The sequence below is a fragment of the Piliocolobus tephrosceles genome, chromosome 13 (genome assembly GCF_002776525.5).
Source record: "Piliocolobus tephrosceles isolate RC106 chromosome 13, ASM277652v3, whole genome shotgun sequence".
Lineage (NCBI taxonomy): Eukaryota > Metazoa > Chordata > Mammalia > Primates > Cercopithecidae > Piliocolobus > Piliocolobus tephrosceles.
Genome location: NC_045446.1, coordinates 123,970,845 through 123,996,399, shown reverse-complemented (window position 1 = coordinate 123,996,399; position 25,555 = coordinate 123,970,845).

The following is a 25,555-nucleotide window of genomic DNA, read 5'->3' as shown; positions in this document are numbered from 1 at the left end:
ACTTCCACAAGTGATCAGATACCAGAATACTGATCCACATTCTCATTCACAATTGGTATTGTTAGGTGTTTATTTTTAATATTAATCATTCTCCCGGGCGTGTGTGTCATACTGCCCTGTGGTTACCTCTTTTTATTAACTGATATTCAAGACTTTAGCCCAACTTTTTTATCAGATTTTTTTTTGTCTTTTTCTTATTGATTCTTAAGAATTACATATGCATATATATCCTGCATATAATCCATTGATAGATATATGCTTTCAAATATCTTCCATTTAGAGTTTATTTTGGGGCTCTTTTCACAGTGGTATTTGGCAATTAAAAGGTTTTTTTTTTCATAGAGTCTACCTTACCTTTATTTTCATAAATAGTTAATACTTTTTAAGGTCCTGTTGAAGGAATGTTTGCTTATTCATATTCATGATTATAATCTCAGTTTTCTTCTAGAAAATTTGTAGCATTAGCTTTCCTATTTAGGTCTAGACACTATTTTAAACTTATTTTTGTATTATATAAAAAAGGAACAAGTTTATTTTTCTTTGTATATGCCAATCCAGTTAATCCTCTACTATTTATTAACATATTTTCTCATAATATTGTGTGCCCCTTTTTTAATACATGTAGTTACCATATACGGAAGCATCTGTTGATTCGGGGTCTCCTCCATTGAATTGGTTGTTTAGGTTTGTGCCAATACTGTAGCTTTGTTAAAAATAATAATGATATCTTTTAGTACAAGTATTTCAACTTTGTTCTTTTAAGAATTTCTATATAAACTTATATATTACCCATATAAATTTTAAAAAGAGTTTGCCACTTTCATTAAAGAAACAATAACAACAAACTGCTGGGATTTTAATTGGAAGGTCTTTGAATATATAGATCAACTTGAGGAGAATTAACATCTTTATAATATTGTTTTTTCCCAATCCGAGAGCACTGTATTCCCTCACTCACTTAGGTCTTCTGTAATTTCTCTCTGTAATGTTTTTAGTTTTAAGTGTAGAGGTCTTCAACACCTTTTGCTACATTCATTACTATGTGTTTGATGTTTCCTTCATGCTCTTATAAATAACAAGGTTTCTATTTTATGCTCTAATTGAATTTTGCTGTTATGAAAAATAAATTAAATTGGCATTTTGTATTGTGACTTTGTATCTTGTTACTTTAATACACATTTTAATTCCAAAGGGTATCTACAGATTATTTTTGAATATCCAATGCATAATCATGTTGTCTTCAAACAGTGATAATTTTTATTCTCTCCCAGTAAGTATACTTTTTATTTATTTATTTATTTTCTGTGTTTCTTCCTTCTGGCTAGAACTGCCATTACAATTTTGAATAGAATTGGGGATGACAGGCATTCTTGTCTTCTTCCAATCTTAGGGGGAAAAAATTTTACATCTTAGTTCAATTAGTTGTAGGTTTTTATTTTTAAAAATCTTTTTATCAGAAAGGATTTTTTTTGTAATCATGAATTGAAGTTGACTTCTATCAAATATTTCCCTGTATTTGTTAAGATGATCAAGTGGTTTTCTTCTATATTCTATTAATGTGGTGAATTACATTTATTGATTTTTGAAAATTGAAAGAATTTTGCATCTCTGGAATGAGCTTTACTTGGATATTATATTTTATTTCTGAATGTGATTTCTTAATATTCTAGTTATATTTATCAACTATAAGTTAAATTGCCTTTATTTTTTCATTTAAAAAGATTTTTAAAATCAATTTTGGTATCATTTAAAGTCCTGTAATGTTTTTTAAAGTGACTTTTAAAAATTGTGTTGTAAAGTGTTCTCTATTTATTCTCTGGAAAACTTTATGAAAGATGGGTGTTATTTCCTCCGTTAAAGTTTGGAAGAATTTGCTGGTGAAGCCATCTGGGCCTGGAGTTTTCTGTGTAGAAAAGTATTTAATTAGAGATTGATTTCTATAATGAATATAAGAATATTCAAATTTTCTATTTCTTATGTCACTTTTGGCAAGTTTTTTTTCATAGGAAATTTACTCATTTCTCTTCAAGTTTCCAATTTATTGACACAAATAGATTTAGATTATCTCTTATTTACATTTTAATGTTTGTAGGATCAAAGTAATCCTGATAATATGTGTTTTATCTCTTTTTCCTCATCAATTTCAATTATTTTTATTTCTTTAAAAAAATTAACTTTTAAGTTTCTTGACTTTTCAAACTGTCACTTAATTGATTTTTTGCCCTTGTTTTTATTATTTCCTTCCAATTTATTTAATTTTAATTAGAACTTTTATTTCTACTTTTCTTTATATGAAGCTTACATTATTTATTTTTATTATATATGCATATTTTATATATGCATATATAAATATTTTTATATCTACATTTTATGTATATCTGATGAAAATCCATGTGTATTTTTGTGTGTATATATGCATGTATATGTGTGTGTATATATGTATATTTACACACATAAAAAATATACAGATACATACACGCAAATATTCTATATGTATGTGTATATGTATATACATATGGCCACAAATTTCCCTCGAAGCATAATTTCAGCTGCATTCCAAATGTTTTGTTGTATTTTATTTTCATTATTATGCAGTTCAAAATACATTCTAATTTCCATTATGATTTACAAATGTATTACTTAATTTCCAAGCTTTTGGGGATTATCTGATTAACTTTTTGCTAATGAGTCTTAACAATTCTACTGTGATAATATACTCTCTATGACACCAATCCTATGAAATTTGTTTCAGACTTGCTATGGCTCAAAATGTAATCTATTTTGAAACACATTGTCTATGCACTTGAAAAATGTGGATTCTTCAGTTGTTGGGTACAGTGTTGTATACACATCAATTAGGGTAATTTCCTATGGGTAAATTTCTATGTATATCAATTAGTGTAGTTTTGTTAATAATGTTATACGTATCTCATTTATGATTGCTGATTTGTGTATCTGCTGCTTATAACGTAGTGAGAGAGATGTGTCAGTATCTCCAATTTTTTTTGACTTGTCTGTTTCTTCTTTCTATGCATTTACTTTTGCTTCACACATTTTAAGGCTATATTCTTAAGTACATGTAAGTTTAGAATTATTGTATTTTCAGGTAGAATGGAACATATCATTACGAAATGGCTTTAATATCTTTAGTGATTCGTTTTTTACAGTCTAATTTTTTGATATTAGATTAGCTATGCTTTTGTGTATTTGTGTTTGTATGAACTTTTTAAAAAATCTTTTACTTACTTTTTTTGCATCTTTATCTTTAAAATGGGTCATTCGTAAGAAGAATATAGTTGGAGTTTGTTACATTATCCAGTGTGATAATCTTTGCATATTAATATGCTGAAGTATTTAGTATGTGATATTTAATGCCATTTCTGATATGTTCGATTTTATATCTACAGTGGCATTATTTGTTTTCTATTTGTCAATTTTTTTCTGGTATTTTTCATCCTGCTTTCTTTTAGAGTTACCAAGTAATTTTTATTATTCTATTGACCCCATTTTCTTCTTACATGTTTCTTGCATTTCTTATTTCCAAAATGATAACATCTATCCATTGCATACCGAAGTCTACCTAATATCATTTTTTTTTAGTATTTGTAAGGCAAAGACTTTAGAACACTATTTTTTATTGAGTTTTAGGCTATGTATTTTAATTTTCAAATATCCTAAATCTCATAGGTATTTTTATTATGGTTTTAAACATTCAATAGCCATTTAGTTTTATCTAAACAAGTACCATTTTTTCTTCCTCATTACTGTTATTCATCCAAGAAAAGCTTTTTTTTTCCTTAAAAATTTCCTTTTATGATTTATTTCCCTTTAGGTATGCTGGTAGTAAAATCTCTGTTTTTTATTTTTATTTATTTATTTTTTGTTGTTTGATTTTATTATACTGTAAGTTCTAGGGTTCATGTGCACAACGTGCAGATTTGTTACATAGGTATACATGGGCCATGTTGGTGTGCTGCACCCATCAACTTGTCATTTACATTAGGTATTTCTCCTAATGCTATCCCTCCCCTGCCCCGCACATCACGACAGGCCCCGGGGTGTGACGTTCCCTGCCCTGTGTCCAAGTGTTCTTATTGTTCAATTCCCACCTATGAGTGAGAATATGTGGTGTCTGGTCTTCTGTCCTTGTGATAGTTTACTCAGAATGATGATTTCCAGCTGCATCCATGTCCCTCCAAAGGACGTGAACTCATCCTTTTCTATGGCTGCATTTAAAGAAGCCTTTATCTCACCTATATATTTTGAGTTTATTTTCCCTAGGCATAGAATTCCAGGTTGAGAAGTACTTGTTAGCATTTTAGAGATATCATTTCATTGTTCTCTAAGTTTTGTGTTGAAAAAGGGACCTGTCAGTCTTGTAGTTTCTCCTTTGAAGGTAATGTATCTTTTTCCCTTTGATTGCTTTTAAGATTTCTCTTTTTCTTTGGTTTTTAAAAGTTTTACTATGATATGCCTACATGTGGTATTCTTTGTATTTATACCTCTATGGTTTTATGAATCTCCTTGAATCTGTTGCTTCATAATTTGTAAATTGGATTCAGAAAAGTTTTGGTCAGAGTCTCTTAACATCCTCTCCCTTCCCCTTCCACAGTCTCCTTTCATTTTTGTTCTCAAATTATACATGCTAGAGTTTCTCATGATATTTCATTTGGTTCTTCACTATTTTCAGCATTTATTACTTTTTTCCCTTTTCTATTCTTTTATCCTTTTTTAAAATGAAACACTTTCTTCTATCGTCTAAGAATTATTAGATAATTTGTTTTTGTAATTTTCTTTTATTCTGTGCCTCACTCTTACCTTCAAATTTATTTTTCCTATTTCTTTCCTATTCTCCTATTTTGTTCTTTTGTTCATGTTAGAAGATTTTATCAACTAATTGGTGGCTCTTGGTGGACAGATGGATGGAGGGAGGGAAAGGTAGGTAGATGACAGATTGATAGGCAGATAATAAACGTTAGTTTAATAGCTGATCGATAGTTTAAGAGTGATACACTAAAACATAGATTGGAAACATGACATAAAGGCCTGTCTGGTGAACCTGTGAACATCATTGTACAGTAGCAGTTGGGTATCCATCTTTTTTTTTTTAAATTGAGGACTCCCAAGTGTCAGTATTTATAGCTCATGTCTTAGAAATTTTTTTTTTTTTTTCCAGAAAGTATCTTCTTGTCTCTCTTTTCCTGGAGAGGGAGGATGTACACACTTTATGGTTAGTGGAACTGGTAATAGAGGGGAACTGTAGTTATCCCAACTGAAGATAATTGTAGTGTAACAACTTTCCTTTTTCCAAAACCTCAGTGCTACCTTCTTCTGTGTTTGCTGTCCTTACACCCAAAATCTCCCTGGCTTAATTGCTCTGAGAGAAAAACACCTCCTCGTTCCTATATGGTTGATAAAGGAGTAGCTGTCTCTCTTTGTTGGGTGCAGATAGGGGCATGGGAGCTTTGAAGCACCTCTGTACATTTTTAAGTAAATCCCTTTCTTACCTTTATTAGTTGTCTCAGTGTCACCCCCTACTTTCCATGGTAACTGGTGCCTTTAATTCTTGATCCCTCCCAGGACTCCATAGGGTTATTTGGCCTACTATTATTGGTATTTCTCTTTGTAGATCCTCAGTTCTGCTCTTTCTCCACTCTGCTGAGTCACTTTTAAATACATCTTCCATCTGTACAGAATACCATGGTTGGAGGCACAGAGACTTCCTAATATTTAGAACAAATGCCTCTGGAAACAAGGTTTTCTGGAATTCAGTTGAGGCAAGGCCCATCTAAGCTGATAATGCCACACCTACTCCAGTGGCACAGATCCCTCTGGAGCCTGCCACTCAAGTTCCTTCGTGACTGCCCTCCAGCTTTCCCAGGGCAGGTCTCCGCCTAGTTCTGGGTACTGTGTTTTCTGTTTCTCACCAAAGATCCCACTGTGCGGATGGAGATGGACGGGACGTGGTCATTTCATATCAGGCGTTTTAAGGACCCTCAAAGTTCAGGTACACACAAATCTTTAAATGTCACCATTTTAAACTATATTACTAATCATATCCAGCAGGAGATGTTTTTGATGTTCACTAATTTATGATAATGAATGTAATAAAAGGTAAGACAGTGGCACTTTAAAACAATTATTCTATACATTCAAACTGGGCTTCCTCTACTTAAGCCAAATTAGTGAGTTTCTTCAGTAGCCACACATACTTCTTGGGCACTTTCCATGTGGTGGGCAATGGCCATATAAAGAAGGAGACATAAATATAGGCATAATTGCTGCCATCATGTTGAGAAACCTTGGTGTGGATTTTCAAAATATATGCATATGGATTTTAAGTGTGTTCTGTAACCTTTTTGTCCCCTAAATTTTCAAACAAAACAAGAAGAATTCACCAAAGATGTTCCTGAGGGCGAACATAAGATCGTTCTGTTTTTAACCTATTCTATATTCACTGTTCAGCTAGCTTTATTTTTATGCAGTGATTCACAAACTAACACAGATCATAAGTGATAACTACTTGAGTTGCCAAAATGTTTATTTTTTAAATTTTCACTCTCAATTTGCTTTGTTTGTATTTCATACATCTCTGATTGAAAATGAAAAAGCATTTTAATTAAAAGCATTGCTGCAATGAATGTTTAATTGCTTTAAAAAAATAAACACATGAGAGTGAATAGTAAAATAGGAACTTTCACCTTATTATGCTAATAAACTATGAAAAAATATTGACCTTAGATAGAAGTCTTGTATCAAATTTGAGTCAACAATTACATCACTAATTAATAATCGGGAACTGGCTAATCAGAAATCTAGAGGACATAGTTAATGTTGGTTATAAATAACATCTCAAAAATACAAATACTTAAATTAGGAAGCAAATTACCTTTGATAGTGTAGATTAATCATTTGTGACTGACTTAATCAATCCTGTTCTCATCCTGGGGACAATGGAGAAGGGGTGTAGAGGTGAAAGCAGGGAGAGTATAGTAAGCTTTATTGGGATATTATTTACATTGAATGCTAAACAGCACCTATGAAAACAAATACTAAAAAATAAACTGTACATATGTATATACCTACATGCATATATGACCTTCAGTGGTCTTTCTGAAAGTGTGGTCTGCAAATTACCTGCATCAAATTCGCTGAGATGCTTGACAAATACTGATTCTTGGGATTTATTCCCAAGTATTTCAGTTTATGTTTCTGAGCCTGGGGTCAAGAAATTTAAATGCAGACAATGATCTCTGGGTGGTTCTTATGTACACTAATACTTGAAAACCACCCATGGGAGAGGATAGAGGACTCGTGGGCTCATCAATAGAATTGTTCTATTTGCTGAAGTAAAGAAATCCTGGAAAAGCAAAAGGAAATATGCAAATCTGTATAGTGCATTCGGTAGAGGGACTGTAATCTCTTCCCTATTCAGACCTCATTTCCTTTCTCAACAATGCCTTCTGCTGTAATCAGAAACTATTCACAGAGCTGTTCCTTCTGTTATTTATTTGTGTCTATCAGCTTCATGTACAGAGGAACAGGCTCTGGAGCAGACACCCATGACCTACTCTTGCCTTCCCTTTTCCCCATGAAAGTATCTGCAGTGGACCATTGATTTTGAGTTGGTTCAGAATAGAGATGACACAATTAGTCTTAATTTAGGTTGTATAATTGTATTCAGTACCAATTAGGAGGAACATTGTGATATACAAACACATTTCTCTCCAAATTCTCCTGTTACATTAAATGATTTAGGATTGCCAAAAAACATGAGAAGTATTGTTTTACTCTCCCCAACCTGACCCTGACCGCCCACCCCTTCAGCCCTGGCCCAGCTAACATCCTTGAAATTGAGTTAATTTTCTTTAGGTAACTTTACTTTTTCTCTTCTTATTTTTAGCTTGAGCCTTCTGGGCTTTGTTATTGCACTTGTGAATTACGGCCTCCCGGAGCAATGAGAGCTTTCAGCCTTCTCTGAGAGTCTCTTTATGCTGCCCTTACAGACATACATTCTCACTAAACCCTGTTCCTCACATTTCTAGAGCAAGCTATGTCCACCCTCTTTCCAACACTCTCCTGCCTCCCTGGATTTATGTCTCACCTGAGTTCATCACATCCTAGCTTCAGGGTGTATTTCCTAATGAAATTTTAAAGTGGGAAGGCCATTCCATTGTGCTTAAGAAATCAAAACGCCCTTTCACATTTGTGTGAAGAATACCAAAGCTCTTCTGCAATGCTGACAGAAGGAGGGGTGGGGAGGGATGACAGGTGACACTGCTTTGTGTATCGGTAGAGGCAGAAGTGAGATGAGCAGGGTTTAATTCAATTCTAGGCACAGTTTGAAAAAAGCAGGCAAGGAGCTGGATAGAAGATGAACTGTTGATTCGGACTGTGGATGTCTAAAAATAAGTCATCTTTGTCCTTGTTACTGAACTTGCTGAAGAGGCAGTGAGGTCTAATCACTTAGAATTGGGGCTCTGGTTTCAGATTACCCGGGTTTAAGGTTCTGACTTGAACATTTGCAAGTTGTGGGCCTACAGCGGTTGTTTTCTGTCATTGCTCCTCAGTTTCCTCTTTTGTGCTGTGAGATGGGCTATCATCCCTGCCACATAGGGCTGTTGGTGGGATTAACTGAGATAGTTGAGTTACAGGATCTGGCACCTAATTAGTGCTGAGAAGTAAACATACAGTTTGAAGCCCTCCAACCAACTGAATAGACCATCTCTTCTTGGCCAAGGGGACCCCAAGAAACCTTGAAAACTGAATTCTTGGCCATGATGAAAAAGGAGAGTGGTCATGTCTTGTTCTACCCTTCCCTCCCTTGCTAATTGCCCTTTGGACTTTCTTCCCTAAGGGCTAAACAAAACCAGCTCATTCAAAAGACTTCACCACTGATATCAACCAATGCCTGAGGCTGCCCCTCTTTTTTTGCCGTTTTCGCCCAGCAACCAACCAACATTCCTTCCTGATGAGAGACCACCGACCACGGAGGGGTTCTAGCCAGTCCATGGAGGAGGCGCAGTGAGGGTTTTCAAGTCCTCTGCTTCAACTTTTCACATTAGAGGGCTGAAAATGCCACCCTTGGATCATGCTAACATCGCCATTTTTTGAACATGGGACCCATGAAGGGGCATGAGCCTCCTTTGCTTATGCACACGTTTCTCCTTCCATGTGTATTCATGACTCCTCTTCTAGCTTATTAAATATGGCTAGTCAGCATAAATTCCTCTCCCCTTTGCTCCTCCCTCGAACTACCTGTTGCTGGCTTCTGGCAGGAGACTTGTACTGTCAGAATGGCCACGCTGCAGGCTGCAACCTTTCATGAGAAATCCTTTCCTTTCCAAATTGCTGAACCACATCATGCTTCAGTGGTCAGTGCTCGATAAGTTTGCACCAGTCAGCTGTTATGATTGTTGCTTTGACTCTGCTGTCCATTACGATAGCCATACTCACTTGGCTCCTGGTGGCTGTGGGCCACCACTTGGGCCCTGACACTCTGAGACCCAGCTGCTCCCATTGCTCTTAGATTTCTCAATTCCATGGCCGCATTCTTAGTGTAAGGTCTGGCTTTTGGAGAAGAGCAATTCCGGGACACTCTGGAGTTGCTGGGACTCCCCTCACAAATTCATGTCTCACAGTTGAAGTGAAAGCTGTCTTCAGGACCCTTCCAGGGTGCATCTGTAGGCCTTTAGTGACAAAGCTACTCTTAACACTGTAGTCTAAGCATTTGAAATATTTCCTTTAGAGTAAACCAAGGCAGGTCTGACCTTTCCAGCTCACTCACTCTGGGCCACTTCTTCATCCCTGTTGATCATGTTGTGTAACTAAACAAACTGTTGGAGCCTTTGTAAATTCTCTAGATGGAAATGGTGAATGCAGATTCTCTGCTTAGTGGGTCCATATCAGTTAATTTTGCTTGATTCAACTCTGTATTTCTTCCACTATTATCCCACACCTTTAATTTCCATTTCCACAAATGCTCCCTGGAGTTTTGTCAGTACACATTAGAAAACTCTAGTAGTTTTTTTGGAGTGTAGCACCCTTCCTCATGAGTCACACTCTGTAGCTCACATTTTGGGGCCTGCTGGAACTTAAGTCTAGTTTTAGGTCCAGAAACAAAGAAGGATGAGGAGGCAGGGAGCCCTAAGGAGAATCAGCATTGTCTTGCCAGGCAACTGCCTCCATAGAGGCCATTACTGTTTTCTCAGGCAATTCAGAGTTAATTCCCTCAGATGGGAGTAAAGAGGCTGATGCTATTTGGGATGGAAAGGCTGCTTCACCTGGCAAAGACTGATCAGAATTTAGGCACTCAATATCCTCAGTTCCATCAGGGTCCTCTCACACATCCCCATTCCAACTTTCAGAATTGCATTCCTGTGTTTTAAATTTATTTATGTGGTACAATGTGATATTTCAACACATGCATAATTTGTGTAAGTTTTTTAAAAAATTATTTATGTGGTACAACGTGATATTTCAATGCATGTATAAATTGTGTAATGATCAAATCAGAGTTATCAGCATATCCTTCCAATCAATGCCTTCACTTACACAATAGACACCCAGGGAGGCTGGGAACTCAGTTGACATGGATAACATTCTGAGGTTGGTTTTCAGCAATCTTAGTATTGTGGCTACAGGAGATTAACCACCTCTTCTGGGGCAGACATAGGTGCTTTCAAGTCTTTATATAATCCTGGAGCTGAAGATTTGACTCCTTGACCTCTTCGTTTTCTTTCACCATTTTGTCCAGCAAGCAGCCAATCTCACTCTACTTGTTACTGTGACAAAAATGTTTGAAAGTATCATAGACATGATTATTTAGATTCTTGCCTCGTATAGGTGTTTAATAACATATCCATCTGTGATATGTTGCATAGTTTTATTGCCAGATCACACTATTGACCATCAGTGCTCTCTTTACTGTAAGTCATTAGTGTTTCTAAATCCAATCAGATTAGAGAGCCAATGCCAGAAACCTCAGAACCAATTCAGGAAATTTATTTTGAAGATTCTGTTTTTTTAGGGTCACTCTCAATATCAAAATCTATCTTAGTCAACTAAGGCTGCCATAACAAAATAGCAGAGATGGCTGGACATCCAAAGTCAAGGTGCCAGCACATTTGTTTTCTGGTAAAGAAAATATATCACACCTGCTTACCAACAATTGCATATCTTTTCTGAATAGCTTTATTTTTTCTGCATATATTTTAAAAAGGCATGTCTTACTAAAAGTCACTATCAAACACTATCGATCACTATCTCCTTGTCTTGCAGATGGCTGTCTTCTTACTTTGTTCTCACATGGCCTGGTCTGTGTGTGTGCACATTTCTGGTGTCTCTTCCTCTTCTTATAAGGACACTAGTCCTGTTGGAATTAGAGTCCCATCCTTATGACATCATTTAGCCTTAATCATCTTACCAGCCATGTTTTCAAATACAGTCACATTGGAGGCCAGGTCTTTGACAATCAAATTTGGAGGGAACACGGTTAAGTCCATAGCATGTTACCATGGGAAAAATGTTCAATAAAGAACGAAAGAGATAGTGCGTAAAATTCCTTTTTACAAAGTCAGAGGTCTGAGAACCTTTACATTTCTTTATAAGTGATCACCCCATGAAAACAGTGGAGTAACTTCCAGGAGTCGTTCATTCAAAATGATATTTACAGGGTACTTATCTGAGAACTAAACAGAAGTCCATGCCTTGTGATTTTGCTCAGGGAATGCTGAGTGTTCAGCACTCTTCTATGTCAGTTTTAAACATTTTTGTGGAGAGTAGAAATCAATACAGAATGTCATTTTGTTCTCAAGCATAGCTCAGGGAAAACTGAAGCCACTTCACTTGTTTTGACTCCCAGAGAACTGCAAGTCTAATAGCTGAATAACATTAACAATGATAATAGAATGGTGATAATAAAATAGCCACTTAGAGGGGACTTATTTTGTGCCACATACTGTGTTGCATGCTTTTCATATATGAACAGTATTTCCTACAGACACGTTCAACAGCACAGTTTTATGAATAAGATAATGAGGCTTAGCTATTTGCCCAAGACCAAACAGCTCTTATATAGGAGATGTGTGAAACATATCCAGACCCAACTGGGGCTGAAGCCCAGAATTTAAACTGGCCACATTCCCTAATCTATTCAATGGATGCTTACAAGACAGAATGCCTTTTTAAAACATTTCTCATTGATGTTTTCAAAATAAAATTCACACCTTATCACATTATTCAATAATATACTTGGAACCCAAAGATCTCTCTCACTTAAGCATGAATGCCTACAGAACTTATTGTGAGCATACACTGTGTCCTCATATATTTTACGCATTTGAAGATAAAGTGAAATCTCTGCGGAGAAAAATTATCACACCTGCCTATCAACAATCCCATATCTTTTTTGAATATCTTTATTTTTTTCTGTATATATTTTAAAGAGGCATGTCTTCCTAAAAATCACTATCAACAATGAATTAACAGCTCCAAAGTTATCAAGAATATTTTGTATTCCATAAAATATTAAGAAATATCTCTAGTCTGTACTGCAATCACCTTCTTGTTCTGATAATCCTTGTTACAGTGGATTCTAAGTATTTCTGACTGTACAACTCTATAAAAAATACACACACAGCTCTGAAACTTGTACTGTTTGTTTATTTTTCTTGGTTCAAGCTACCATGCTCTCTCTTGTTTATAACCTGCAACAGCCTCCCTGCTTCCTGCTCCTTTTTTTTTTTTTTTTTCTTTTGAGACAGAGTTTCGCTCTTGTTGTCCAGGCTGAGTGCAATGGCAGTCTCTGCTCACTGCAAACTCCACCTCCTGGGTTCAAGCAATTTTCCTGCTTCAGCCTGCCAAGTAGCTGAGATTACAGGCACCTGCCACCATGCCACCACACCACCACACCAGGCTAATTTTTGTATTTTTAGTAGAGACAAGGTTTCACCATGTTGGCCAGGCTGGTCTCAAACTCATGACCTCAGGTGATGTGCCAGTCTTGGCCCCCCGCAAAGTGCTGAGATTACAGGCATGAGCCACAGAGCCGGGTCCCTCTTGCTCTTCTAATTTCTTCCCCTTATAGCCTATTTTCAATATGTAAGCTAGCAGACTGGGCATGGTGGCTAATGCCTGTAATCCCAGCACTTTGGGAAGCCAAATTGGGAGGATCGCTTGAGGCCAGGAATTCAAGATAGTAGCTAAAATGATCCTTTAAAAATGTAAATCATATCGTGTCATCAAAATCTTCAGTCGCATCCCTTCTAAACCAGATTAAAATCAAATTCCTTGCCGAGGTCTACAAGGCCTTGCGTGATCTGGCTCCTGCTTGCCTCTCTGACCTTTTCTCCCACCTCCTGCCACCTTATGGTACTCCTGATTTAGCCACAATGCTAGCTTCCTTGCCTTTCCCCAAAGATGTCAGAGTTCTTCCTGCCTCAAGGCCTGGGCTCTCATGATGCAGTTTGCCTAGATCTTTGCCTGGTTCACTCCCTCACATCACTCCGGTCCAAAGGCCAAATCTTCAAGGAGGATTTATCCGACCTGACCTTCCTAAACTAACCTCTCCCCATCAGGCTCTAGTCCTGTTCTGTCTGCTTCATCCATTGGTTTTGTTTTTTGTCTTTTACTTTATATCATTTATCATCGCTTGATATATATTTATGTGTCCACATATTTTCTATCTCACCACATGGAGTCTGCAGGAGAGCAGAGATTTTGTCATTTTTGTTCATACCTCTGTCTCCGTGGCTAAGGCAATATTTAACACATATAAGATACCTGACTTTGGTGAGCAGATGCATGAGTAAATGAATACATGTATTTGCTACTGAGTAACAAATTAAGTGTATTCTAAAACTTGTATCAAGTGGAAATTATTTTTTAAAAAGTCATAAAAATAAACACAAATATATGTTTTAATATGTTCTTCTGTAGCTTAATGGAGTGTTTCGTTCACCTTTGGGGTATTCTTGGACATGATGTGGGTCTGCCCTTAGTTCTGCGCCTCTGTGTCTGATTGCTCCTTGTACTCACCCTTTTAAGTGTGACATAGGTAAACCACCCCCTTCCAATGGAAGTTGACTTTCTGGACCAACTTACTTTTCAACTGAGGCACTTTCTGTCTTCAGGCCTTCTTATACCTGTTATCTTCTTCCAATGTTCAGCATCTGGTTTTGCCCTCTTGAATTTGACTATGTCTTCATGTGGCTTAGCCTCCTGTCTCAGCTGTGTGTATTCCTCTGAATTCTCAGTCCCCACAGATCTAGAGAGCAATCGCCTCCGTCATCCATGCTGTCAGACCAGATAATAATATAAAACTTAAAGAAAAATGCATTTTTTAATTTTACAGATTAAAACATTTAAATCAAGTGGAAAGCAAGATCAGAATAAACTTAGGAGAATGACCACACCTACGATTCTTTTCGCATTTAACTATGTCTTAGAAAAATATAAAAATCCACCTTTTAAAAGGTAATTTTTTTGAAGAAAGATTAATAGTCATGTATGTATAAGTCTGATCTCGATGTGCTATTAAAATCATACTTCCTGTTTTAAATGTTAGTGAGAGTCAAAAAATTGATTTACTGATATGAACTAGACGTCCAGAGAAAACTTCTATGGCCTGCAAAGCCCCAAGCCAAAATTTTAAACTGAAACCACTCTTGATTGAAAATGCCCTTGTTCACAGCAGAAATGAGGTCAAATCCTCTCTAGAGAAACTGTACTTTAAATATAGTCTTTACAATTTCAAATAGATAAAGTTCCAAGAAAGAGGCTTAACAATAATAAATTATAAGATCAATAAGGAAACATGCCACCATGAGAAAGAGTCAGCAGAAACATGAGCTCACAAAATCAGATCCAAAAAGATGATAGACGTTTGTAACATAGCTATAAAGTATGGTGCATATGTTAAAATATATGAAAGGGCTATTAAAATACACTAATGAACAATGGACATTAAAATAAACCACTACTTGATTTTTTAAAAAAGATAACAACTAGAGAGAAAAAATTTAATTATTGAAATAAAAATTTATGGACCTGGCTAAATAGCAGATGAAGGAATTAGTAACTAGTATCTGAAACTAAAGAAATACTTTAAAATAAAGCACAAAGGAAAAAGTAATGGGATGTATGAAAAAGAAGAGACATGGAGGATAGGGTGTCAAAGTCCGAGGAAACAATAGAACAAATTGGACAGAAGGAAATGTTTTGTCATTAATGAAATCTACAGACCTTCAGATCTAGAGAGACTAACGTGTTACACACTACAAAGATGTGCAGCAATCCATCACCAGAGCCTTAATACAAACATGCAAAACACAAAAGTCTGTCTTGGAAATACGAAATGCATTTGCAAGAAAAGACAGATTCCCTCCAAACGGATGTGATTTGCACTGCCGGCTGACCTGCCGTAGCAATGGTGGAAGCCAGGAAAGACTGCAATATCTTCAAAATGCTGAGAGACAAGGACGGAAAACCCAGAAATCTATGCAGAGTGGAACTGTCTTTTACAGATGAGAAAGAAATACATTTTCAGATAAAAACTGAAAAACTTTACCAAGAACAGATTTTATTCAAGGAACTTATAAGTAATTTGCTTTAGAAAGAAGAAATAGGACTGTAGGAGGAAGCTACGAAGGCAAAAAGAAGAAAAAGAAAACGCAACAAAATGGAAAGCACATGCGCAGATGCACAAAATGAGGGTAGACGATAGTTGTACGGGTAACAAAATAGACTAGAAAGCAACTATATATTCGATTAAAGCAGATACGGTTGTTAAAATTTCTAGGGTAACAACTAAAAAAGTAAGAATCAACTGTGTAATTTTCAAACAAAACTAAAACAAAACAAATTAAAAATCTATCAAAAATCCAAAATCCTCCATTTTTGCCAGAGGATGGCAGAAATTGAAAAAAAAAAGGATAAATAACAAAATAAAATGGTAAAAATTATTTCAAATCTATCAGTAATTACATTAATGTGTATAGACATAACTCGCAAGTTAAAAGGCAATGCTTGTCAGAGTAGATTGAAAATATCCACTTATATGTGACTTAGAGTCACATATGTAAAGCATAAGCTTCCATGCATGTAGAATATTAAGAAAGAAAAATATATAAAAATACTAATAAAAAGAAAGATCCTGCTGGTATGCTAATATCCAACAAAAGACAATTTCTAATAAAAGGCATTATTTCAGTTAGTTTCTCCATACTGATTAAAGTTTAAATTCAGCAGGAAAATTCTGAACTTGTATACAACAATAGCATAATTTTAGAGTTTCAAAGCAATACTCTACAGAATTGCCAGGAGGAAGTGTTAAATTGACCATCATATGAGAGATTTTTAACACACCTTTCTCTGGGATCAATAAAACAGCCAGGCAAAAAGTGGGAAGGATATAAAATATGTGAAGGGAAAACAGACATATGGGGAAACTGCACCCAGTAATTGGGAAATATGCTTTCTTTTCAAGTATGCATGGATTATTATTTTTTCAATTGAAGAATCATTATCACACAGAACATACTGTTTAGCCATCTCACAAATACTTAGATATCTGTGACAACAATAATTTTAAAAATATGATTGTATATTTTTGAAAAACATTTTAAAATAATTTATGACTCAAAATAGAAAACATTTGGAAAACTGGAAACACTGAACAATATGATTATAAAATACTATCTCTAAAATGTATGCATTTCTGCTGAAATGGTAATAAGAAAATACAAGTTTAAACATCTGTAATAGAAAAGAAGAAAGCATAAATGTAGAATTTAAGAAGACAGAGATAAATAACAATAAAATAAAATCAAAGGAACAAGAGGAAAGGTAGAATTAAAGTTAAAAACAGAAATTAGTAACATTGAAAATATGGAAAAAAAATGGAGAGAGTGTACACCCCAAAATTTGATGCTTTGCAAAGCCTAATAAAGCAGACAAATTTCCAGCAGGACTGATCAAAATAACAAGAGAGAAGACACATATGTTGGGCCGTTCTTGTGTTGCCATAGAGAAATATGTGAGGCTGAATCATTTATAAAGAAAAGAGCTTTAATTGGCTCACAGTTCTACAGGCTTCACAGGAAGTATGGTGCTGGCCTCTGTTTCTAGCAAGGCCTCAGGAAGCTTCTAATCATAGCAGAAGGCTACAGGGAGCTGGCGTGTTATACAGTGAGAGAAGGAGCAAGGGCAGGGAAGCAGGGAGGTCCCAGACTCTTTTAACAACCAGATCTTGCACTTTGTGTGAACTGAGCGAGAACACACGTATAACAAAGGGCATGGTGTTAAGCCATTCATGAGGGGATCAGTCCCGATGATCCAATCATCTCCCATCAGGCCCCACCTCCAACAGTGGGAATCCCATTTCAACGTGAGATTTGGAGAGGGTAATCACCCAAACCGTATCAACATAAATTACTAGAATTTTTAAAAAGGTCCACAAGGACAGATACACTAGAAGTTAAATAAAAGTAATATTATGCAGAAGTATGTACAAATAAAAAATATGAGTAAAAAGAAAATTCTTCATAGCAAATTAACAAAATAAGCTAAGAATGCAAATACTTTGATCTGTAGTTAAAAATTCACTGGAAATAGAAAATACAGCTATTTTCAATCATTTTCAAATTATTTTAAGAATAGGAAAAAATAAGAGAAACATTTTTATTTGATTAAAGGTACTTATTGTTAAAAAAATTAACAATATGGTGAAACATTGAAAGCATTCTCTTAAAATGCAGGAAGAAGATAATGACCAATATTATCACTTCTATTTAACATAATAAAAATGATTCTAATATTCAAAAGTCATTTAAAAATAAGGAATTCAAAAAAACTGTTATTTGCAGACAGTATGACTGTCCTCTTAGAAAACTGAAGTCAAAAAACAAAAAAAAAAATTAAAAATCCATGAAACAGATACTTTGAATTTTAAAAAACTTACCAATTTTGACATATTTGAATTCAATAGCAAAATAATGCTCTATATACCATTTTACATAAGGAGAACATTTTGCAAAGGGTAATAAAAACATATAGACCCTAAGATTAAATCTAAGAAAAGATAAGGAGCCTAAGATTAAATATATTTGAGGTTAATGTGATGTAGAAAAATATAAATCATAGTATAAGATATTTTTAAAGTCCTAAATAAGTGGACAGATATGCTGAGAAATAGAAATAATCAGTATAGTAAAAGTATCAATTCACCCTAAACTGACACATTGATTAAATACAGTTCCAACTCAAAACCTAAAAGAATTTTATTAAACCTGACAAGGTGATTCTAAAATTTATTCAAAGAATGAAGTGCCAAGACTCCATTCTGGAAAAAAAAAAAAAAAAAAAAAGTCTGTTTTTTTTTCTCCTACAATTTTTCATGAGTTATTAAGAATCACAGACAAGTTGGCAATGAAATGGAATAGAAAAACAGACGCTCATGTGGAAACTTAAAATATGATGGAGATGACACACCAGAACTTCACATATAATGGAGATTACATCCAGAGATGGAGTATTTATTTATTATTATTTTAAAATCCACATGAATCAAGGGCTGTAATGTGAAATACAACACTATAAAAATTTAAGAAGACAACTATAGGGAGATATTTGAATAACCGCATATAGGCACGATGTACTGTAAAGTCCCCAGAATACAAACCATAAGAGAACATTGATAAATTTAACTATATTAAAGGTAAGAACTTCTGTTCATCAAAACAGAGCATAAAGAGAGTGAAAAGGTAAGCCAAAAACTAGGAGAATATATTTGCCATATATTAGTGACAAATGGTTCATATGTAGAATATGTAAATAGTTTCTCAGGGTAAACTGTTTAAAAAGCAGGCAACCCAATAGAAAAGCAATCTAATAATATAAAAGGCTACTCTTGGATTATGTAAGTCAAATCATCACTATGTGTATAAAAATTCTCAATTCCACTAGTAAAACAGAAATAAAAAATTAACACTGTGAGATAAAGTTTTGAAACTAAATAATTAACAAAAAATAAAGTCTCTCAGTATCAGTATTGACCTTGCAGAGCAATAGGGAGTCTATTGTGCTGCTAGTGAGGTTGTAAATAGATACAACTATTTGAAAAGCAGGTTGTTACAATCTTAGAAAATAAATATATGTACCCCATAATCTAGCAATTGCACCACTAGATGTATACCCTGGAGAAAACTTGCACATGTATAGAAATGATATAAATGTATAACCATAGCAGCAATGTTTACAGATGGAAAACTTTTCCAAAAATAAAATGTACCTTAATAGCTCAATGGATATTTTTGATGCATTCATACGACAGAAATATTATACAGTACTGAAAATGCATTACCTTCAGCATCCGTCAGTCCCCTGGTAGGAAACAGATGCCACGCTTAAACTGGACATTGTGAGGTCAGAACAAGATAACAAAGTATTTATAGTAGGATATTTACAAAGTAGGTTGTGTATTACTCCAAGGCTAGACAGTATGAGCTATAATCTCCCTTAGACCCAAAGGGATGAGGGAGGAAAACATTTGCTAAAATCGATGGAGGGAAGCAGTGAGAAGAGGGCCACCAGATTGTATCTGTAGCTCCCCAAGTGCAAGAAAGCAGCAGCCCTAAGCAGGCCCCACATGGAGGGAGCAAGTCAAATAAATGCCCCACCTCACTCTTCTCCTGTGGCACGCTGATAGATAAGATGTATGTGCTCCAAAAGCAACAGCCTGAATCAGGGCATTCCCAAAGGGCATAATATCCATGCCCCCATGGCCCCTAAGCTAGGACAAGGTGAGATCACCTGGGTTGTAATTGTGAAGAGGAGCTCAATGAAGAGCTCTAAGGGCCTCTAGAGTTGAGGTTGGGGATATGAGAAGGAGGAGATGATCCTGTAGAATAGCTAAGAGACAATAGGAATCTGAAGGCCAGGGGAAGAAGCTTTCCCAGTTGGGAGTCCTCAGAGGTGTCAGAGGCTGCTGATTGGCAGGCAGCGGAGGACTGACCAAGAAGTGGCCGTGCGTTCAGCTATGCTGAGGTCCTTGGCGACCTGAAGAGAGCTGTTTCTGCAGGAGTGATGTGAAAAGTCTCACTGGAATATACTGAAGAGATAAATGGAGGAGAGACATTGGAAACAATAGGAATAGGCAGAGATAGTTCTTCTGAAAAGCGTTCTTTCACTGGGTACGGGAGAGCAGTGGCAAAAGCCCAGGTAAAATGTTGGCTTTTTTGGGTTTTCTGCTTTTTTTTTTTTTTTATTTTGATGGAGTTTCGCTCTTTTTGCCCAGGCTGGAGTACAGTGGCGCCATCTCGGCTCACTGCAACCTCCACATCCTGGGTTCAAGTGATTCTCCTGCCTCAGCCTCCCAAGTAGCTGGGATTACAGGTGCATGCCACCATACCCGGCTAATTTTGTATTTTTAATGGAGATGAGCTTTCACCACGTTGGCCAGGCTGGTCTTGAACTTCTGACCTCAGGTGATCCAACCGCCTCAGCCTCCCAATGTTCTGGAATTACAGGCATGAGCCCTCGTGCCCAGCCTGGGTTTTCTGTCTGTTTAAGAAAGAAGATATTGCAGCATTTGTACACATGTGAATTATCAAGATATGTTATATAATATGTTTTTTGATCCCTGGAAAGACAGATATTTGGGAATTCTCTTTGTAGCTTCTTTTCAAAGATTGGAAATGACATTTCTTGCTTTTGAAAGTAGTCAGCAACATGTTTTATTTTAGTGATCCTATTTATTTTCCCCACATGCAGGCATTCTTTTCTGTGAAATTACAGATCACTACTCTAAAATAATTCTAAAGAAAAAGAAGTCTCTGTTGTATATTTTTTCAACTATGATGTCAATAGTCTTTTAAAAATGTAAACTGGATATTGCTCTCAAAGGAAAAGCTATACAGAGGTTTGATTAGTCATTCAAGGAAGGGCCACAGATAGTCTCATCCAAGTCACATTAGTCTTCATTTATTCAATCTTCTTGAGTTTCCTGGTAGAGAAAGAGTTGTTAAACAGTCTTTACCCATCAAAAGGTTCCTATTAAAGCACAGTGATTGCTATTTTACACACACAAATACACACATATTTATGCATGTGTATATTTGTGTGTTTATATTTTTATATACACACGTGCTTATAAACATGTTTATGTGTATCACTGTATGTATGTGAATATATGTGCATGTATGTGTGCTGTATTTCTGTATAGCTATGGCTTTCAAAATGAAGTTTAGTAAATCTATCCTGAATAGTCTACATGTTCAAAAAATTAATTAATTTCACAAAATTTTCTGTTTCTCTGATGGGCAATGCATAATACAAGTCAATTGGGGTTATTCAAAGATTAATTAAACATAGTCTTCAAGTAGTTTAACATCTGATAACCAAAATTAGACATTTTTATAATGATGATTTTTTTGAGTTAGAAAATGAAACATCTTCTAAACAAGCTAGAAAGAAGACTTCAGGAGTTTGAGGAGGGAGAGAGTTTACCATGAACTGGGGCATTGCAGATAAACCTGTCTGAAAAAGGTAACATTGAACTTGTGACTTAAAGGATGATAATGTTTTGGTAGCAGAGGGATGAGGAGTTGGGAAAACTCCATCTGCAGGGGGCTTTCATCAAATAAAGATTCAACGTAGAAAGATTTATTATTCAAGGTCTAAGGCAAGTTATTTTTAAATCTGAGCATTTAATGAGATGCTTTTTTTGCTTTTAAACTTTTAATAATGATAATATATATATTTATGAACCATGTGTATTTATATAGCTATATATGCACACACAATTTTATATTATATATAGTATATATATTTATGCATGCAGATGGTTTAAAAATAATAGAAGGGTATGAAATTTCAGAAAATTCTCCAGCCCAACCTTTCCCATCTCTAGTCCAAGATCTGAGAGATAACCACTTTTAGCTCTTTCTGCTTTCAGTTCTAGAACTTGTTACCACATCTAAAAATGTAATCATTATTCCTCCATTTCTTAATTTGTCATATTTATAGAGTATTCATTCATTGGCATAAAAGATGAGAATTTTGGCCTGTGTAAATCAGTGTCCCTCACAGTTTCTTCTTCCTTCTCCTGCCAATTTTAGTAAGTTGACTTCATTATTTTTTCTCATTTGTCATTTTAGCATTTTTTGTTAAAATCTTTTTTATTAAATACTGAAGAAAACCAAAAGAAAATGTATGTATGAGATATGGCATGATTTCTAATCTCCTCTACACATAGCCCCCATCCTACTCCCTGTCTGACTCCTTCAGAACTATTTTGAATTATACATTTATTATTTTTTGTTTGGTTTATATTTCTACAAATATTTATAACTCTAAATAATACATTTTTTACTTTATCATGCTTTTAAGCTTGGCATACATAGACTTATATTGAATGCATTTCTCTGAAAGTTGCTTTTTCTGCTCAATTTCTGTCTGCAAGGTTTATCCAGGTGTTTACATATTGCTATAATTCTTTTATTTTTGCTGTTATATAGAATTTCTTTATATGAAAAAACAGTTTACATACCCATTCTGTTGTTTTATGTGCATCTGCATTAATTCCAGTGTTTTTTCTAAAACAAATAATGCTGCAATGTATATTCTTGAACACGTCTCCTTGTGCACAAGAATTAAACACTGAAGAAAACCAAAAGAAAATGTATGTATGAGATACAGCATGATTTCTAATCTCTACACATAGCCCCTCTAGAGGCTACACACACCCTCTCTAGGTCAGAGGTTGGAAAACTTTTTCTGTAAAGAGCCAAAAGATTAATATCTTAGCTTTTGCAGACCACACCCTGTCTCTGTTACATATTCTTCTTAGTTATTTGATTTTTACAAGCACTCACAAATGTACAAAGCATCCTTAGCTCATGGGTCATGTAAGAATATCACCCAGCCTAGCTTTGGCCAGGACCACAGCTTGCCATTCCCTGCTTTAGGGTAATATTTTTCAGTCATTTCAACATCACTCACACTAAGTAAAACATTTCATATTATAATCCCAGTGTATACACACACACACACACACACACACACACACAAATACATGAGTAAAAATGTTTTGTGAAATCATACCCATGCTTATTATCTATCATGTTGCCCTTTTGTATTCTATCCCTTAAAAAAAAAAAATAGAAGTTCTGGTTATTGCATGTTAAGTTAATTTTACAGCCCATTATCAGACCCATAATTTGAAAACCATAATTTTAGGAGTTGAATTCTTGAACCCTAAGGTATCTACATCTTCTTTACCAAGTAATAACAAATTGCTCTCCAAAGTGGAAGTAGCAATTTGTACTCCCATTGGAAGTGTATGAGGTCTGAGCCTGGAGGTGTGGCTTGTGCTTGCAATCCCAGAGACTCTGGTGGCTGAGGTGGGAGGATTGCTTCCTAAGCCATGAGTACCAGGCGGCAGTGAGCTATGATCCTGCCATTGCATTCCATCCTGGATAACAGAGTGAGACCCTGTCTCTCAATAATTAAAAAAAAACCCACGAACAGCAACAACAAAAACACACATTAAAAAGTGTATGAATTCTTTCTTACAAGTAGTTTTGTCAGAATTTCATATTGTGGTTTTCTCTTAGAAATGAAGGTATCTCATTTTACTCTTGCTTTTTATTTCTTTTACATTTTTAATTGTGGTAAAATACACATAACATAAAATTTACTATTTTACTGATTTTTAACCTTACAATTCAGTGGTAATAAAGTACAGTCAAATTGTTGTGCAACTGTCACTACCATTTGTCTCCAGGACTCTTTTCATCTTGAGAAACTGAAGCTCTGTATACATTAAACTCTAACTTCTTATTCTGTCTTCCCAGTAGCCCCTGGCAACCGCCCTTCTACTTTCTGTCTCTAGGAATTTGAGTACTCTAGAACTTGATGCAAGTGGAATCACACAATATTTGTTCATTTATAACTATCTTTTTGTGTACTTAGTTTGCAGTCCTCAAGGTTTATCCATACTGCAACATAAAGTTTAACTTTTATTTTCCTAAATTTTAATGCTCTTGAGCATCTTTTCATATATTTATTTGCTTCTGACATGTTCCTGTCTATGATGTTTTGGCCTATTTCTTTAATTAATTAATTATAACTAGTTACATATTCTGCCTTCTACTCTTTTTTCACGTATTTACACTCCAAATATCATTTCCTAGTTGTGCCCAACATTGGTTGAAGGTGCTTGTGTAAGGTAAATGAAAACACTACCAACTTAGAACCCCTTTAAATTATAGCCCGATAGACTTTTTTTGACCACCCACAGCTTTAAGGAGGCTAGTTTGACCCTATGACTTCACCAAAACAAAATAATGGTCCCGGAAGTCTCGTTGTAGTTTCCCGTGAGTTTCCCTGAGGCCTGCAGCACGTAGTTGGAGGAGGTTCTCCCATGAAGCTGAGAAAGCTGACGCTTCAAAGCCCCGTTCTCATGTAGAACCAGCTTCACATTTCTCAGGTTGGTATTAGTTTTTCCTTAAGGTTCTAGTGTTCTATAGTACTATAGGATGACCAGAGTGAAAAATACTATACTATATAGTTTCAAATAGCTAGAAAAAGGATACTCAATGTTCTCAGCACGAATAAATGAGAAATGTTTGAGATGATGGATAAGCTCATCACCCTTATCTGGTCTGCATCACAACAACACTATATACCCCCATGAATATGTACAATTATTATATGTCAGTTAAAAATTTTTAAAAAGTTTCAAAAATTGTATAAGCTTCAGAGACCCACAAAATGCAGAACTTCCTGGGTTCAGTCTTTAGGGTTGTGTGTGTTGTTGTTGTGTTTTGAGACGGAGTCTCACTCTGTAGCCCAGGCTGGAGTGCAGTGGGGCAATCTCAGCTCCCTGCAACCTCTGCCTCCCGAGTTCAAGTGATTCTCCTGCCTCAGCCTCCCGAGTAGCTGGGACTACAGCACTCGCCACCACGCCCGGCTAATTTTTGTATTTTTAGTAGGGACAGGGTTTCACCGTGTTGGCCAGGATGGTCTCGATCTCTTGACCTCATGATCTGCCTACCTCGGCCTCCCAAAGTGCTAGAATTACAGGTGTGAGCCACTGCGCCCATCTGTGCATGTTTTTAACAGTCCCATTTTCCTTAGCCCTGGGCTCCATATGATTTTTCTCTGTGCCTTGCCAGGCTTTGGAGATCATAATCAAAGTCCATCATTTTTAACAAATGGCCTTAAGGGAAAAGCCAGCTTCAGTCCACTGATGAGTTCTACCAGATTCCTGCTTTCACTTAGTTTTTGGCTTCTATATAGTTCTTATTTTCTTTCCAACTCATTGATGTGTTTTAAAATTTTTTTAAATTATATTTTATTTAGCTTGTATAATTGTTTCATATGGATGATTGATCAGATTATCTAAATGGAAGATTTAGAAAATGGAAATTTTGTAAATTATTTTGACTCTGAAGTAGGCGAAATGAAAACTGTTGAGCCCCTAATCTTTTCTTCGACTGACCTCTCTCTCTTATGCATTACCTAATTTCTTTAAGATAGAACTTACATTCTATTC